The sequence below is a fragment of the Megalobrama amblycephala genome, linkage group LG5, assembly GCF_018812025.1.
Source record: "Megalobrama amblycephala isolate DHTTF-2021 linkage group LG5, ASM1881202v1, whole genome shotgun sequence".
In the NCBI taxonomy this organism is placed as follows: domain Eukaryota; kingdom Metazoa; phylum Chordata; class Actinopteri; order Cypriniformes; family Xenocyprididae; genus Megalobrama; species Megalobrama amblycephala.
In genome coordinates this window covers 30,978,045-30,997,459 of record NC_063048.1, presented here as the reverse complement: position 1 = coordinate 30,997,459, position 19,415 = coordinate 30,978,045, and the positions used below count along the sequence as shown (strand labels likewise).

The following is a 19,415-nucleotide window of genomic DNA, read 5'->3' as shown; positions in this document are numbered from 1 at the left end:
CCCCGGCGTTCTGCTTTTCTTTACCCTCTCTACACCTGTAATAGAGTGGGTGCAAGATTGAAAAGCTCTTACCCCATGGCAGAAAACTTTCACTTCCTTTCCACTAGCGGAACATCGGAGCTAATAGAAACCAGAGTTATGTGTTTGGTCGTCAGTCGTGGTGCAGTAAACAAAAGGGGTTCGTTTGAAACAGGTTTAGCAGGTTTACTATTGCTACCAGGTGATGTGCAACCTGACACCGGTTAGGACAGGTGAAAGTTGTGGTTGTGGTATTTTTTGCTCAGGGATATTTTATTTTAAGTTTTTATCAATTTCTTTCAGATGAATAAAAGAATAAATATGAAATAGCAGGACATTTAGCAAGCAGCAATTAGCTAGATGCAAATCTTTAATGCACTGGATCATTTAGACCAAACTTAAATACAAAACTTAAATTTTAAGTACATAGTACATTTATGTACTCTTTAAGTACATAAATACATACATTTAAATGCATACATTCATGTACATTTAGGGCCTGTTTACACCTGGTCATGCATTTTCTCTGATTGGATAGCTATCTGATCATGAAAAGACCAGGTTTAAATGCCCTCCAAAATGCTTTCGAGATGGATTTAAGGGGGACCTATTATGCCCCTCTTAACAAGATGTAATATAAGGTGTCTCCAGAATATGTCTGTGAAGTTTCAGCTCAAAATACCTTACAGATAATGTATTATACCATTTTTGAGTGGAAGGAAAACAAGCTGTTTCCATGCATGTATCTTTAAATGCAAATGAGCTGCGGCTTCCATCCCGTTTTCCAGAAGAGGGCGGAGCCTGTGCAACTTGTGACTTGGATACTCTGCCAAAAACTAACAAAATATCTGTTTGGTTTTGATTATCATCTCTATCGCAGCCTCGGTCACATGATATTGCAGTTCTTCATCATCATGAAAGGTAATTATCTGCATGCGTTTTAGAGCCGTTTCAGTTTAAACTTCTGATATATGGTTTTCTGAGTGCACACATCCAAGGCACACGCACAGAAAGCTGTCTGTCAGACGGCGTGTCGTGTGAGTTTAAACTGATTTCTCTTTCACGTCTTATTGCCCTTAAACTGTCAAATACACACAAGGTTATGTCACAAACACAAACACAATATGTTATGTCTGTGAACGTAAACAGAAAATCAGTCACTGCTTTTGTTTAAATAACTTCAGTAGCTTTAATAAGAATACATTTCGTACTTGAATGCTGCTGTTAAATGCTCTGGCGAGGAGATGAACATGACGGACTGTGTACAGCTCACTCGGGGAGGAGCTAAACTAATAGGGCAGATTCTGTCTGCAGACATGGGCGGCGCCTGTTCCAATGTGACGTCACATTGGAGTACGTTCCTGAACGGCTCATTTTGAGACACTGTTTCAGATTTATAGGGAAAATAACAAAGTGGATGGATTTTCACGACAAACGTTCAAAAACAATGTAAAAGTGAATTTTTATAATAGGTCCCCTTTAAATCCGATCACTCAAAACACTTCAGGAGGTAATCAAAGCATGCCAAAGGTTTTTTTTTTTTTTTTTTAACCAACCTAAGCTGCTTTGCTGGTCTGTTGGCTGGTTTTAGATTTATGCATTTTTTTCCCAGCTGGTCAGGCTGGGCAAGCAGCTATCTGTTCAACTAAACTAGTGAAAAAACAGCTTGGCCAGGCCTAGAGACATTTAAGACCATCTTATACCAGTGCATCAGTTAAGGTTTGTTTAACAAGAGACATTTTAACAGGGACTGTCTCTGTCACTCCAATTAACAGTCAATGTTTGAAATCTTTAACCCTTAGACACTGAAATATACACAGCTTGTGAACGTGTTTTTTTTTCTTTCTTTTTTTTTTAATTTTTTTATTATACACATTTGGCACTGCAGTTCGGGGTTAGCACCTCAAAAAGTAATGCTAACCTGCTTTCAATGCATATTGAGTTACCCATGGCTAAATGGCCCATAACCCAGGGTTTACAAAGATGTTAACCCAGGGTTAAAAGACTTTGATGCATACAGTAGGCCTGTTTTATTTGCATGTCAGATTTTTATTCAATATATTTGAATGTTTTGTTAAATATTTGTCACATTTAGAGAAGTCAACACCTCTGAGCTCATACTGAAACTTGAGAAAGACAATGAGGTCAGTGTTCACATAAAAATCTTTGGAGAGCTTTAATTAAATATGCTCCATAGTCTGGGTTCAAAGATCCCTGGCTCCTTGGTGAAGGCAGTCCATCTGTCCAGCAATCCCTCCAATTCCCACCCACCACCTTTAATTAGCGGTGGATACCCGCGCCTCTTGCTAACTGATCCCCTCGCACGCGCAGAGAAAAGTGAAAGAGTGAAGGAATCCATCTGTCTTCTGCCTATGGTGAAGAATCACAGATTAACACACTTCTGTCCATTGAATGCTGGGAATTCCTCTCCTCGGGTGAGAGCCAGAGGATCCGCAGCTGTTTCGACTATTAATAAATGTGGTGTGTGCATGCGCGTGTCTGTGTGTGTATGTTTGGATAGTGTAACTGCCAACGCGTGGCCTTGAGTGTAAGTCCAATCATTAGAGAGCAGAGCCTGCCTTGAGAAATTGAGTTGAGAGCAGAAGAGTGTAAACTGCTCTTTGAGCCGTAATCCTTCTTCTACACTGGGCCTGTGATCTCCAGTAATCACTCCTTCTGTTCGTCCTCATCTCACTTGATCATGATGTTCTAAACCTCCAAAAGAAACGGGGAAGAATGAACTCTCACACCTACACGACTCAAAAACGCTGTGAAGCTTTTGGCCATGAAGAGAAATTCAGATAACTGTGCCTGATGAGGATGTTGAATCAGAGTACTTCAGCCTGATTACATTCAGTATGTTTGCCACTGATTGGTTTAACCCTCTGTTCGCTGTTCGCGTGTCGATCAAAAATGACTTTTTTTTATTTATTATTATTTTAATGAAATGATTGCACTATATTTTAGCTTGATAATGTTTTTTATTGAAATATTTTGTATTTTTAGGGGATTTTATGGTATTAAACTATATTTATGCAGTAGTTATAATCCATTTTATCCCTTTTTGACCATGGACCTGAAAATGAAATTTCCAACTTAAACTGTCATAAATCTTGAATGCTTTGGAGCATAGACTTAAGTTTGGTCTCTTTTTAAAGACAAATGCTCAGCAGATGATTGCTGAAGTGAAAAAAGTGAAGTTTAAAAAGTAAACTTTTTTTTTACATTTTTTACATTTTTTTACATTTTTTTAATTTTTATATGAAATTTATATTTCCCAAAACACATTTTACTCTAAAACTATATGAAAATCGAAGCCATAAATCTAAATAAGCTGTGCTCCAAATTTGAGGTTGATATCTTAAAAAATTAGCTTTCAGTAAGAATTTGTTTGTGCGCAGTACCAGTCATTTCCAATAGATGAAATTCGTCTCCCATTTAATGTTGAAATACTTTTTCCTATCCAAGCTTAAGATTTAGAGACCTAAAAGTAAAAATATTTAGGTTGATTAGCATTGATCCTTTTCAAACTCAGGGGCGGTATCAAAACATTGCTCTGTTTTTTTTTTTTTGTTTTTTTTTATCCTGACCAGCCTGACATAGCAACAGTGGCTCAACCAGTGGCTTGAGTTTAGGGCATGGCTATCTGTTTCTCTGTCCAATGAAGAATAGAGGGTTTGGAAATATGAATGATCACAGTTTTTATTTTTCCTATAAATTATATACTTAATCTTCAGTAATGTCAGGGTGGTAATGACTAAACACATTTAATCTTTTAGTCTCTTGCTACTGCATTTGTTTTTCTTTGAGGAGCAAGTAGAGATTTTGCAACTGAAAAGATGCTGAAGTGGTTTTTGTGCAGATTTTCACAAGGACAGTTCTAACAGTGTTGTGTTCTTGAGACCCTTTTTTTGTTGTCTACCTTTCTGAGAAGGCACCACATCCCAGGAATGTTGTTAATAGGCTCTTTAGCAGCTTGTAAATGTGGAATGTCACATTCTAAAGAAGTTTTGAAACTTTTCTCTCACCATAGCATTTCTTTCAAACTTTCACTCAAACCTTCTTTCAGCTTTGTTCAATACATTGAAGGGTCCATAGTTCATTTGCAAGTGTGCCGTTTTTCAGATATGACATTTCTTCAATGAAAAATTCAAATTAAAAATGAATCCACATAGAATTTTCTTTGGTGTGCATGAAAAGCCAAGAAAGCAGTTGCCTACAATAATAATAATAATAACAATAATAATAATAAAATCACTCATCCAACTAGTCTGAATAAAGAAAAAGCCTTGTTTCTTTATGATATTGTATATACTTCCATCATCTGGGTTTAAGGTTTAATAGAGGATTGTCAAGCATGGACAATCTCAAGGCCGTAAGTCCATCTCCAGAGACCTTGATGTGCCTATTTCCACCATATATGACCCACAAAGTGTTCAGCTCATGTTATCCATTGCTAACGTTTTTTTCGTTTTTCTAGAAACATAAGATAACTAAAGGGCTCAATGAGAAAAATATGGAAGCACTAAGAACACTGGAGAACTAGATAGATTGACTAATAGATAGATGGATGGATGGTTGGATAGAGAGACAGAAAAACACTTAATTTCTCAGAATGTTACCGAAGTAATTTCCTCTTCCTGTCATTCTAATCCTAATTTAACTTCCCATGGGGTGTAACCTATTCGATTTTATTCAGAATTTTCCCCAACCCTGGTTTACGCAGAGTTCTTAATTCTGGATAGAGGTGGTATATATTTACACAATCACAATTGTTGGACATAATATATATCACACTCTTAGATGTTGATTATCGATTCATGCCACAGCGGTCAGAAAACAAGACTCGCTGATTGATATGACAGATAACTATAATGGGCATATCAATATGCCCAAAATGACATCACAATTTCCATCAAATACATTTGACCCCAAATACAAATGCCGGTGCTTGATGTCACCACTTGTACGGAGGCTCCCAAAATTTTCGTAACGGGGATGCTGGAAATTCATCCATGGTTTCCAGTGCTTGATTAGAGTTATTTTGATCAAAGTCTGTGCTTAATACAAAATATTAAGTGCATGACCAAATTATACTCTATGAACAGTTAAAAAGAGTTATGGAGACTAAATAATTAGTGTTTGGAGGCGGGCAATATTTTGGTGGATGACAATATTCAACACATATCTTTAAGTTGCATTATTTATATGTGACCTGTGCTGTCAAAATGAGTCGCAATGAGCACATTTTCAAAAATGAGTTATTGTTATTCTCACATTCTCTTAAAAACTTTCAAAATGATGTATGATTTGTTGGAATCCAACAAAAAAAGATGGCTGAGCTACACCTGTTTGAAGTCGATAGAGTCAGTCAATTTTGAAAGAAAAAAAAAAGTAAATTTTGAGAAAAATCAAGTTAAAGTTTTCTGAGGGTTCCAAAACAAAATCACCTAGCAACCATACCTTAAAAAAACCCTGGTAATACCACCAAATTTGGCACAAACCAAGTCAAAACCCATATCTATAGGAAAAAAATATATATTCAAATTTTTTTCCATGATTCCACAATTGTTTGATTTAACATTATTGAAACAGACAGCCTACTGTATATAAAGATCTACTGTATCATCACATGAATCTAATATAATGTTAGAAATCAGATGTTTTTCCCCAACAGGTAGCCAAATGTTCATTTAAGACATAACAGATAACGTTTGCATGAATACTCGCCGAGACAGATTTTCTGAAATACTGTAATTCTGTGGTTATGTGTAGCCTATATCAGGATTGTGGTGTCTTTGTGCGCATGCTTCGGATCTGTCAGTCAGCGTAAGATCGTTTTGTTTACATCAGCATGAGTTTGAAATCACGTTTCATTGGTTCAGACTCATGCCATCGAGAATTCACTTTGAATGTTCACAAAGTTGGAATGCTGCGCTTTACAACGATACCAAACTTGTGCTGAGAGGAAGCGCCAGTTGTCCAGAAGCAAGCAGAGAAAAACTGAATTTTTCCTTTTCTTTCAAAGGAAAGGTACTCCTCTCAGAAAACATACAAATAAAATTACTTTTAGATAGTTTAATTGATATTTTGAGCATTGGGATCGCTAGCCGAGGGTTTAATGAACTCATTTTTGTGTGAACCTCAAATTCGACAAAAATGAACATTTTCACTTATTTTGCCTGTAGCTCGAAATTAGCCCGTGCGCATTCCAACTCATTTTGCCAGCACGGGTCACATACTTTAATATTACTAAGTATGCACTAACTAACGAATCCACTATGAACATGAAAGAAGGTTCATAAGAATGTTTCCTGTGGCCTTTCAGTGAAGGTCATTAACATAGAGAATGTGTGGTGCAATCCTCAGACAATGTTAAAATAGAATGCTGTAATGCTCTTAAAATAGAACAGAATTAGAAAACATTACGAGGTGGCTTTTGCAGCAGGGAAAAAAGCCCTCATGCCAGCTGAATGCAAAGCATGGGACAGACTATTCTTTTAGGCCCATCGTATATCACAGCGACTATCAAAGAAAGGTCACCCGTGTCTCGCACCTACAAAACACTCTTGCTTCTACAACTGAAGGCTAAAGAAGAGGCCTACTTGCTCAGGAAATTTCAAACCATTGTACCTAAAGAAGAAAGAACCCTTTGAATGAATGCAGATTCCTTTCAAAGCAAAAGAAGGTGTCTTCAGATTTTTGTTCACGCCATCTTGTGTCCAACACAATTCCCTTTTCTTCGGATACTCAAGTGTTCTATTGTAGGGAGCTCTCATTCGCTTATCATCAGAGCGCATACGGAAACTAACACCCAAGAGCGGACACACGCGTACGCACACGCACATTCACACCTTGCAGAGCATCATTCAGATGCACTTCCCCAAAAAGAGAATGTCCAACACACAGACACACAAACTCATGGGCAAACATTTCCATGGCTGTCAGCAGGGACAAACATGTCGAGGGCTATAAAATTTACATATATGCTAAACACTTGAGTGGCAAATGCAATGTGCTAATACTGAGCTGATGAGATAAAGCAAAGGTGGAACTGACACAAGCCCCCTCTCAGCGCAAGTCAAAGTCAAACCCTCTCTCTCTCTCAGCTCCTCCACGCATTTGTCTGGCCGGATTAGCGCTAGTGTATTTACACGGGCATCTCTCTCTCACTCTCCCCATTTCCCTTTCTTTCTCTCGCCCTCTATCTTTCTCCCTCGCTCCTGCTCCCTCTGAAACAGATGCGGCCATTGATTAATGGGCTGATGGTGGTTAAAAAGTCGAAAATGTCAGCGAGTATCTTCTCCAGCAGTGTCACTCTCCTCTGCAACAGAACAATGCTTCTAACTGAGGAGCGGGGCCACGTGCCAAGTATTCCTCACAATGGGAGGTCATGTGCCCGCTCCCCTACTGCAAGTAGGCAGATATGTATACATCTACATAAGGACAAACTTAGAGGTTGGGGGGGTGGTTGGTGGGAGGGAGTGCCGGTTGAGGGGTTGGGAGTGTGCTGTGGCTCGATACGGGCTAATAATAGGGCGTCACATGGGTACGTCAAGTCAGTTCGGACAAGTCCTTGCTGGCAGAGGTTAATCAAAGTGCTTAGAATTAAGGACCTTTTTTTCGCACTGTTGCCCGCTAACGCTTCCAGTCCAGAACAAGGCTTAGGGGCAATGCACATGTGATGGGAATGACATCGACAATCAGAGGCCCAACGCCCCCGAAATAACCTTCAGATTTCAATACCATCGATCAGGGGGAGGAATGAGTGCCTTCTGCCCGCATTCTCCACCAGGACTAATTAAAGAATAGACAGCTAATCGCGTGAACGGCTCTTATGGGCTAACACGACAGCACTAACTTCCCTCTGCTACCGCCCCAGAGCAATCAGAAGGAAGTTTGAGGTCGGAAGTTGTTGATGTTTTTTTTCCTTTTTTTTTTTCCCCTGCTCAGTGCACTCTGGGTGCGGGACAGTGCGATGAGATGAGGCCACCGCCGGCAGAAAGATTCAAACGATCTTTTTTAATTGCACATCGCATTAGTCTGCATGGCTTGAGAAAAGGGAGGCCATCAGATCGGATGGGGATGGATAGTTTGAAAGATATTCGATTCAAAGTTGGAGACATCAAGTTGATGGTGCTGAGAAATGCGTTAATGCTCTAGATAATGGCCTGGTTTCACAGATAGGGCTTAGATTAAGCCAGGATCAGGCCTTAGTTTAATTAGGACATATAAGTAGCTTTTATATACATGCCTTAGAAACTTGAGACAAAACAATGGCACTGAGCTATTTTAAGATATGTCAATGCGAGTTGCTTTCAGTTAAGACGGCTCAAACATGCATTTTAGTCTGGGACTAGGCTTAACCCTTGTCTGTGAAACCAGAGGAAATTTGCTTTAAAATAGCTATTTTTGTGTTGTTAGCATAAATGCTGCTTGTGTGGCTGCTTATGTGTGTGTGTGAGAACAGAAGTTTGAGCATTAGAGAGTTAAATGTGTGTGTCATTTGACCTTGGTCACTGCTAGAGAGGCCTAGTTTCTTGCCAAACTAATCAATAAGCCAAACAGGCAGAAGATGAGTATTTAGAGCATGGGAAGCTAAAGTCAAACACAGATAGGTTATCTATCCAGCCCAGAGCGCACTCCTGTGCAAATATTTTGCTAACAAATTTTTCATGGTAACTTGCTTATAAAACGATGTCACTCTCTTCCTCTTTATCCCCAGCCTCTTCTCTCTCTCTGTCTCTCTCTCTCTCTCTCTCTCTCTCTCTCTCTCTCTCTCTCTCTCTCTCTTTGCCTTCCCCTTCTCTCATCATCCAGTGAGTATGGAAAGACTGCTGGAGCCACGTGGCTTAGTAGCCGTGTATCACAATGTTACCACAGGTCAACAACTTGTCTCTAGGGATCAGTCAAACAGACAGAGGGAATTAGACTCATGGAGCAGACATAAGCCTTTCATATTCATATGGAAAAATGGGGGATCCCGATGCAGGGACGGGTTAATATGTTACCCTTCAAACCCTTTGATTTAGAGGACAAGGTTTGCGCCATTGTTTACCTGAAGTGCATCTGAAGTGCAGTAACCAAATTAAAATGTTTTACATGTTTAATCACACATTCATTAACATAATGTTGCACCTTTAACATAAATAAGTGAGCCTGGATTTTTTTTTTCTATTTAGCTAAATTTTCTTGAAAAAAAAATTATATCAAATTTATACTATAAACGAAATGTATTATTATTATTTAGTCACTTTTGGAGAAATACAAAAATGTTTACTAGATAAAACATCTGTCGCGACTTGCATGTCTTCTATTAACTTTAACCTCAGGAAAACAATGTGAGGAATGAAATCACAGTGGATCTTCTTCACCTTTTTGTGACAGGTGGCACTATTAAAATAAAATTTAAAAAAAAAAATACAATTAAAATAACCATTTGAGGATAGAAATCATGATGGGTCTGAACAGATTTTAAAACTCTTGGCATTTGCTGACTTAGTAAATGGTTATAGAGAAAAACTGGCCATCATACACGGAGTGACCGAGGATCACACACTATCAGAGTTTCAAGTCTTTCCAAACACAACAAATTTACACAGAAAAAAATGTGACAATGTCAAATTAAAACAATGAGTTCTAAAATCAGCTCAAAACATGATTGATGACATTCCACAAAATCCGAGTCTGTGATCATCATACATAACACTGTTATCTGTCAACTCGGACTTCCCAAAATCTGAAAACTGGATATGATTTTCAGCAACTAGTGTTGACTTGTCCAGCCTGCAAATCTGGGTAAAAGTCATGCAGGGGCACAACATTTCCACACATGCTAGTATGATGAAACTTGGTGTATTTACTAGTAGCCATATCAAAACTATAGTATATAGAGAAAAAATGTGTTTTTCATCCGTTTTCCCACATTGTTTTTAACTATGCTGTGTAACTGTGTTTTGTGGTCTGTTTGTCAAAATAAAAAAATAGTTGCTTTTTAATTATTAGGGAAAAAGCCATTATTTTACATGAAAAAGTTAAAATTTGTATTTTATTTACAAAATAATTTTAGGTTTTAGATTAGATAACATTTTAAGCTGTCACATGGTCATGTTACAACTTACCCTTGACATGTGCCCCACCTATGGGGCATGTTGTCACATTTCCCTTCCATTCTTTTGGGGTAAATAAAGAAAAAAGTATACAGTGCAATAATGAAAAAAGACCACATATTTGTACTAGACGTGTGAAATTAATATAGAAAAACCCCAAGTGGATTTACACAAACTGAGAAAGTCAAAAAGTGTTAGGTTGTGGCCCGCTCTCCCCAAGTGTATTCCAGCGTTTAGAAATACTTATGGCCAGCAAATATTTCTAATCCACCTGCTATTGGAAGGTGTGACCAAATGTTAATTTTGGATCCTGACTACATGATCTTATCATTTATCCTCTTTGAGGTTAAAGTAGTGTTCTAAGAGCCTGTTTCCCCCCTTCCACTGGGCCTGGTTTTATGCCAGTGTTGTTTACCTATTATGCAAAATTCACTTTTACATGGTGTTTGAACATAAATGTGTGTCAGCAGTGTGTGTACACAACCACCCTATAGTGATAAAAATCCACACACTCCTCTTTTTTTTAATAACCATAAATTATATTAGAGTAGGTACTGTATATTACACTGCTTTCACTTTAAAGGTGCCATCGAATTGAAAATTGAATTTACCTCGGCATAGTTGAATAACAAGTGTTCAGTACATGGAAATGACATACAGTGAGTCTCAAACTCCATTGTTTCCTCCTCCTTATATAAATCTCATTTGTTTAAAAGACCTCCGAAGAACAGGCGAATCTCAAAATAACACTGACTGTTACGCAACAGTCGGGGTGTACGCCCCCAATATTTGCATATGCCAGTCCATGATCGAGGCATTAGACAAGGGCAGCCAGTATTAACGTCTGGATCTGTGCACAGCTGAATCATCAGACTAGGTAAGCAAGCAAGGACAACAGTGAAAAATGGCAGATGGAGCGATAATAACTGTCATGATCCATGATATCATGATATTTTTAGTGATATTTGTAAATTGTCTTTCTAAATGTTTCGTTAGCATGTTGCTAATGTACTGTTAAATGTGGTTAAACTTACCATCGTTTATTACTGTATTCACGGAGACAAGAGCCATTGTTATTTTCATTTTTAAACACTTGCAGTCTGTATAATTCATAAACACAACTTCATTCTTTATAAATCTCTCCAACAGTGTAGCATTAGCCGTTATCCACGGATCACAGCCTCAAATTCATTCAGAATCAAATGTAAACATCCAAATAAATACCATACTTACGCGATTAGACATGCTGCATGACGAACACTTTGTAAAGATCCATTTTGAGGGTTATATTAGCTATGTAAACTTTGTTTATGCAACGATAGAGTCGAGAGCTCGGGAGGGGGCGGAGAGCGCGAGCAATTAAAGGACCAGCAGCATGAATCAGTGCATAGTTAATGATGCCCCAAAATAGGCAGTTAAAAATTTTTTTAAAAAAAAATCTATGGAGTATTTTGAGCTGAAACTTCACAGACACATTCAGGGGACACCTTAGACTTATATTACATTTGTAAAAAACGTTCGATGGCACCTTTAATACACAGATCTAATATACACATGCGATTTCTTTCCCTGCTGTTTATGCTCACAGAAATAACCGACTTTGTTTATGTGAACTTTGTGTGTTTTGACATAACCTTGTGTGTATTTGAAAGTTTAAGCGCAATAACGCGTGGAGGAGAAATAAGTTTGATACTCATAGGATGCACCGTCTGACATCCAGTTTTCTGTGCGCCATATACAGTATCAGAAGTTTAGACTGATATGGCTCTAAAACATTGGCAGATAACTATCATGATGATGAAGAACTGCAATATCAAGTGAGCATGGCCACGACAGAGATTTTGGTGGAGTATCCGAGGCAGAAGTTGTACAGGCTCCGCCCTCTTCTGAAAAGGGGACGGGGAGCAGCAGCTCATTTGCATTTAAAGACGCATGCATTAAAACAGCATGTTTTTCCTTCCACTCAAAAATGGGCATTTCGAACTTAATATAGGCCTAATAAATGATCTGTGGGGTATTTTGAGCTGAAACTTCACAGACATTCTGGGGACACCTGAGACTTATATTACACCTTGTAAAAAGGGGCATAATAGGTCCCCTTTAAATTCTGAGTGCTGCTCAGGATATTATTGGCAGAAAGAAACAAAGAAAATGGAGATAACTACATTTCCAGTTATGCAAGATGAATTAAATTTTGTCTGCTCAGCTGATGCCGCACTTCAAGCCAATGTGCTGATTCTGTCCCTCTATTTACATGTTTATTTTCACAAAGTCCGTCATTATGTCTTTAATTGTAAGTCAAAGCTAAGATCATTGCTGATGGTAGACAAGAGCAAACAGGGACGTTTTGAAGACTACAGCAATTTCTCCTCGGAAATCTTGCCTCAGGGGAAAATGTCGTCACCGCAGCATTTTTTTAAGATGTCAAGAACTCCTTTTTGTGCTGTAAAAACAAATTGTGACCTATTAATGTCTTGTTAGATTAAACAACTGTCCTGTGTTGTAGATTAAACAGCCTATTAGCAAAATGACTTTCCCATCGCTTGGATGCTTCCTATTTGTTTGTTTTCAGTTGCTTTCCCTTATTGTCATGCTGTAAATGTGCATTCACAGAATATACAGTACAGAATGAGTCTATCATAAATGTATTTTCTCTCTCTCTCTCTCTTCGCAGTAAGATTTGTGGCAGTAAAGTATGTGATCCTCGGCAGGAATCATCTCCTCTAACATATGGGTGTCTCCTGGTCCAAAAGGCTTCTCTGTGGGCCAGGTGGGCATCTGCTCCTTAACATTCACACAGAGGAGACTGCTATTGCCTTCAGCAAGATGGACACAACAAATGGTCATCTTTACTGACTAAGACCAATTTTACACAAAGAAATTGAAACAAGCCTTCCAGTTTTGCATGATATCTAAATATCATGTAAACATTAGTGCATTTCATAATGTATTAACACAGTGTCTGTGGGAACAATGCAAGTCTGTAGGGTGAATTTATCCCATTGACTTTCATTTTAAGTGCATAACTGTCAATGCTTTTACCTGAAATGACTTACATTGTATTAATATTCAATGTATATATTTTATCATGTATTCCCTGGGAACCAAACCAATGACTTTGAGAATGCAGGAATGCCCTGGAATATAGTGCAGAAAATTATAACGGAGTGTCTATTTATTACACTAAGTATTTATTCACACTAACGTCACTTGCAGCTGCGCGTGTGGTGGCAGAAAAATAAAGTCTTTATTTTTATAGAATACTGTTGTTGAAGTCGCCCTTTGAAGCTAAACGGAGAGTCACAGACTGGACTGATAAAATCTGCAATGATTAGTATAATATCAAAGCATGAATTTGATGTAAACAGTAAGTCTACATAATATTCACATATGCAGTTCATAGGGGACATATATACATCGCAGTTACAGCATGAAATAATATTTAAACCTACAATATTTTACATAGATAACTTTTAAACATAGCCTGTAACATTTTTATTTCACAATTCTGACTTTTTTCTTGCATTTGCGTGTTTATATCTCCCAGTTTGGACTTTATAACTCGCAATTGTGAGGGGAAAAAAGTAATTGTGGGATATAAACTCGCAATTCTGAGGAAAAAAGGCAGAATAACGAATATATTTCACAATTCTGCTTTTCCTTCTAAGAATTGCGAGATATAAACACGGATTTGCGAGAAAAAATGTCAGAATTGTGAGATATAGGGCCCTATAATACACCTGGCGCAATGTGACGCAAGGCGCAGCGCAAGTGTGTTTGCTAGTTTGCGTCCGGCGCCGTTCACGTTTTCCCGTTCAGCGCCACTTCCTTAAATTAGTAAATGCATTTGCGCCAGTTAGTGCGCCCATGGGCGTGCTGGTCTAAAAAAGAGGTGTGTTCAGGCACATTGCCGGCGCATTGCTATTTTAAGGAGCTGAAAATAGACTGCGCCATAGACCAACTCAAACCTGGTCTAAAGTCTAAAGTCAATGGCGCAATATTTTTTTGTTAGAGCGCGTAAACTGCGCCTCTGGGCGCGTCCACAGTGCGCGTTAACTTTGCTTATTATACACAGGGATGCGCATCACACAAACATGCCAAATATTAAAAACAAAAGGATTACAGTGTAAAAGAATATTATTGTGTAGGCTACATAAATATAAAAATGTAATGATGAATAGTCATTGCGTGTATTAGAATTAGGCTACCTATTTTCAATTCAGCCTATTACTACTTATGATGAACGAAATTGGCTAATTAAATGAACAATCGTGCCAATACACACACACACACACATATATATTAACTGACTTTAACTTCGCGCACGAGCAGATCGGTTTCTTCGCTTGAAAAACGTTCAGCTTTTCCGCCAACAAATTCCGCCATGTAAATAGCAATCCGCCATGGCGCGAGCGCATCTCGCTCTTAAAGGGAATGGGAGATGACACTCTGATTGGTTTATTGAACGTTACGCCCATTACTCATTAAGAGAATAGGGACAACCCATTTTAAAAATGCGCCCCGGCGCACGGACCGTTTTTCCGTCGTTAAAATAGCAAAAGTGGATTTGGACACGCCCTAAGTGCACCTGCGCCGTGCGCTTTACACTTTGCGTTTAGATCGTTAAAATAGGTCCCATGAACTCTAAATTAACTTTTTTTAAATTCTTTTATTCCATGGCTTCCACAGACTGCTACTGCAGAACTTTCATTTTCTGCCACCAGGTAGGCCCCACCCACAAAAAAACGTCATCGCTGTTTGCAAACAAAAAAAAGGTCTATTTACACTAACTCCAGTGTCTGGTTGGGCCACACAAAATTAAAGATTCATGCCACTTAAAGGTGCTACAGAGGATGTTTTCGTCGACTGAGAAACCAAAGACTGTTTGTGAGTTTTTGAAATGAGCAAATTCGTAAGAACAACCCCCCTCCTTCACAGCTCATTTTGAGGGAACGCCTCCCAAAACTCGTGCACGAGTATTGGAACACGAGTGTTTGTTTACCACTGGCATTTGCTGTGTCATGTTAGTGGATTCATTATGTCGGACTCACCGCAGGTAACTCATGATCTGCAGTTGTTACTCCTGACAAAAACATTTCATGCGGCGCCTGTGGAAAGGTGCCGATGACATTAGACGATGATCGCGTAAACGATTGGCGGATGTTTTTAAGGCCCTACCTCGTGCACAGATGATGTATATTAATATTAGTCCTTTCAGTGCACCTAATAAATAGTCTTTTATCAGTTAGTAAAGACAGTTTCAAGTAATATTGCAAAAATGTATAAAACAAAACATCCTCTGTAGCAGCTTTAATGTCTGTAGTGGCGTAGGCCGTCAGTACTATGGCGCGTGGAAGTAGCTTTTGACACGATCGACCCGAGTTCGAATCCACCTTTTTCCGAACTCGCTCTTCTCCCTTTTCCCATCACATATCAGACCGGAATCTGAATTTTATTTTCAATAAAAATTAAGAAAATATTTGAAAAGTGGAAATAAAGTATTTATCGGTATAGGGTTAGGGGTACATGTAGGGAGGGCTTTATTGTCCCAATAAGGTGCCATCCATTTAATTTTAATAAATATAATTATTTACACTCTATGTTGTTATTGCATCCTGTACAACAATACTGGGGTGCAAATAGGATCTGCCACTATTTATAAATATAAATAGCATCTAACAACTATTTGCACTTATTGCAAAGAACTGCTACTTTTATATAGTAAAAATATAATATATTGCTATTTTCACTAAAGCCGAGTTCAGACTGCACGATTTTAGCCCCGATTTTGGCTCGCCGACAGGTTTTGAGAAATCGCCGACAAATGCCCGAAATCACAGGCAAATCGGTGCTCGTTCACGTGAGTGACAATCACGCAGTGTGAATGAGCAAAGACGCGATCTGAGAGAATCGCCGACGAGTCGCCGACACCCGTGAGATATTTGGCATGCTAAATATCTGGACCTGTCGGCGATTCAAAATCCTGCTGTGTGAAAAGTGTTCTGACTGAAAACTACATCGGCGATGACCGACAGCCAATGAGAGAGCAAGATACAGAGCAGCGGGGAGTTTGGGGAGGAGTTATAGACCACAACATCAGCAAGCATGGCTTTGTACACATAAACATTACAGTTATATCAAACAGAACCAAAGCACAAACATTTGCTTGACCATCCAACAGCAGCACATTGAAAAGTTATTTATTTACCTCCAACTCTCATTGCAGAACACACAATCCACAGTCTCCTCAACCATTTCCTCCTCCATATTCTTCTTTTCTTTTTCTTGTTTTCGCTGCAAATCAGCGCACAGGCAATTCGTATTGCAAGCTTCTTGCGGGCTACCGTTTTTAATAATAATAATAATAACTCCGGTCTTGCACGCGTGATATCGCGTTGTTTCCTTGTCACATCTCGCGTGTTTTTGGTTGTGAAACATAGTTTGCGTGCCAGACAGAGTTGTCGGCGATTCTTCCTATCATGCAGTGTGAAACCTTCTGTCGCCGATCCATCGTGCAGTTTGAACACAGCAGCGACTGAATACTGGCCAAGATAGTCATGCAGTGTGAAAAGAACAGTGACCCGACTGCTTTGAAAATCGTGCAGTCTGAACTCGGCTTTATTGTAAATAGCATCTATTGCTAAGAGAATATGCTATTTTCACTTAGTGCAAATAGCCGCTGCCAAATTATATTGTTGGAAAGATATTGTATTAGGTAACAACATGACCATAAAAATATATTTTAAGCTACACTACGGGCCAAAAGTGTCAGATCACTATGATTTTTTTGGCAACACTTTAGTATAGGGAACATGTATTCACTATTAACTATGACTTTTCCTTCAATAACCTCCTAATTTACTGCTTATTAATAGTTAGTAAGTTAGTTGTTAAGTTTAGGTTTTGGGTAGGATTATGAATGTAGAATATAGTCATGCAGAATAAGGCATTAATATGTGCTTAATAATTACTAATAAAGAGCCAATATTCTAGTAATATGCATGCTAATAAGTTAACTAGTTAAAAGACCCTAAAATAAAGTGTTACTGTTTTTTTTTAATTGATTTTTTTTTTTTTTTTTTTAATTCAGCATGGATGCATTAATTGATTAAAATGACAGCAAAGACTTTTTATAATACTACAGAATGCTTCTATTTAAAATAAATGCTATTCTTTTTAACTTTCTTTTCATCAAAGAATCCTGAAAAAAGACACTATTGCAATGTATTAGGCAGCACATTTGTGTCAACTGTGATAATAGAACAGGTTCCTTGAGCACCAAATCATGATATTATAATGGTTTTTGAAGAATCATGTAACACTGAAAACTGGAGTAATTGCTGCTGAAAATGAATGGACTTCACATTACATTACTACCAAATACGTTCCCTTCAACAGTCCATTATTAAATTATTCCGTGCTAAACAGCAGTGACACATTTTCACAGGAGAAGGGTGAGTGATCCTGATGCATGTCTCTCACTGCATTAAGTTGTCTTGTGAGGGTTTCACTGTAATCCTACGGCAAGTGCTGCCAGAGTTTAATCAAGATGATGGCTGCCATATGTCTCAGCTTGTGTTTTGAGACTTCTTCCCTCGAGCTCCACATTCTCAAGAGCATTTTGCACAGATTAGTGTAGCTACTCTCTCTCTCATTCACTCTCGCTCTCTCATGCTTTTTTTATTCTCACTATAAGTCTCTTTTTATCTCTTCTGAGAGGGAACACCCAGGCAGTTCACAGTCACACGCAGGGCAAGTTTGGTCTGTTATTGCACATTATTTTAATGGACATAAATCATGGTGTGTTTTTGGCTTTTCAGGTTTGTCAGGCAGATATTTCATCTTCTAAAATGTTTAAAGCCTGTCAGTCAATTAAAAATGTAATTAATTATATGGTATGCATGATATGATTGATAAATTGAATTAATCACAATTAATCACATACAATATATCAACATATTTGCAGGGTAAAGCCCCTAAATGTAAGCCAAATCCCAGAAACAAAGAGATAGCATTTTAACACCTTCGTTTCTAAGTCAGTGTTGTTGCTGTTGTTTTTAAGGTTTTTATTTATTTATTTATTTTTTGAAAAATGGCTGAAATAAGATCTGTGATTAACACAATCTCAAGATATTTTCATGCTTTTTTCCCTATGACATAAAACACACCCCCTGTGACTTTTTTAAGAAATGTTACTTGTCTTGAAAAAGGTGGTTGCTAACAAGTGGCTAAATGGGACTACAAAGGGTTGTCGAGGGGTCATTTAACATCACATCAAACAGATAAACTCATCCACTTACTAGTCCACTTTACAACATCATTGTGTTTATGCTCACATCCTTGCAAACTATCCAAACTCTCCAACTTGTAGATTTTAAGTAAAGATTTTAAGTTGTCGGATGCTTAGTGATGGTGATGTTGAAGTCATGTAACCCCGGTGTTGTTCCTATATGTGTTTAGCTTTTTCATTTTGCGATTGAGTTTGCAATCACAACACTTGTGTAAAGTGTACCAAAGTCCACTTGAATTGTTGCTTACAAGACATTTTACCTCAGTAATGTGATGTGTTTTAGAGTAAAAGTAGAGGAAGGGCAGGAATCGATTGGACAGTAAAAAGTTGAGCTTCCTTGCCCATCTTTATAAGGTACCAGGTTAGTGGCATCATTATCATTACAGTAAGCCAACAATTAAAACATATTACAAACAGAATATGGAAATAAAACCAATTTTTTGGCTTCTAAAATAACTATTTATTATTATGATTATTTTTCATATTATATATACAATTTAAAAGTTTGGAGTCTGAAATTATTTTTAATGGTTTTGAAAGAAGTCTGTTATGCTCACCAAAGTAACATTTATTTGATCAAAAAAGTATTTTTTTTAACTGCCTATTTTGAGGCATAATTAGAAATGCGCCGATTCAGGCTGCGGCCCCTTTAAATGCTCGCGCTCTCCGCCCCCTCCCGAGCTCTCGACTCTATCATTGAATAAACAAAGTTCACACAGCTAATATAACCCTCAAAATGGATCTTTACAAAGTGTTCGTCATGCAGCATGTCTAATCGTGTAAGTACGGTATTTATTTGGATGTTTACATTTGATTCTGAATGAGTTTGAGGCTGTGATCCGTGGCTAACGGCTAATGCTACACTGTTGGAGAGATTTATAAAGAATGAAGTTGTGTTTATGAATTATACAGACTGCAAGTGTTTAATAATGAAAATAGCGATGGCTATTGTCTCCGTGAATACAGTAAGAAACGATGGTAACTTTAACCACATTTAA

The 19,415-nt window shown here is 38.1% G+C and overlaps 1 protein-coding gene across 3 annotated transcripts in view; it reads left to right on the top strand.

Annotated features, from left to right (window-relative positions):
• The window catches only part of prox1a (prospero homeobox 1a), a 201,126-nt gene that overhangs the window by 77,951 nt on the left and 103,760 nt on the right, over positions 1-19,415 (top strand). For 2 of the 3 annotated variants that reach the window (XM_048191815.1, XM_048191817.1), the window contains exon 2: positions 12,802-12,897. The exons of the other annotated variant lie outside the window; for it this stretch is intronic. The gene's annotated coding sequence lies outside the window, so the exon portion shown is untranslated. The remainder of the gene's footprint in view (positions 1-12,801; positions 12,898-19,415) is intronic. 3 annotated transcript variants of the gene reach the window in all.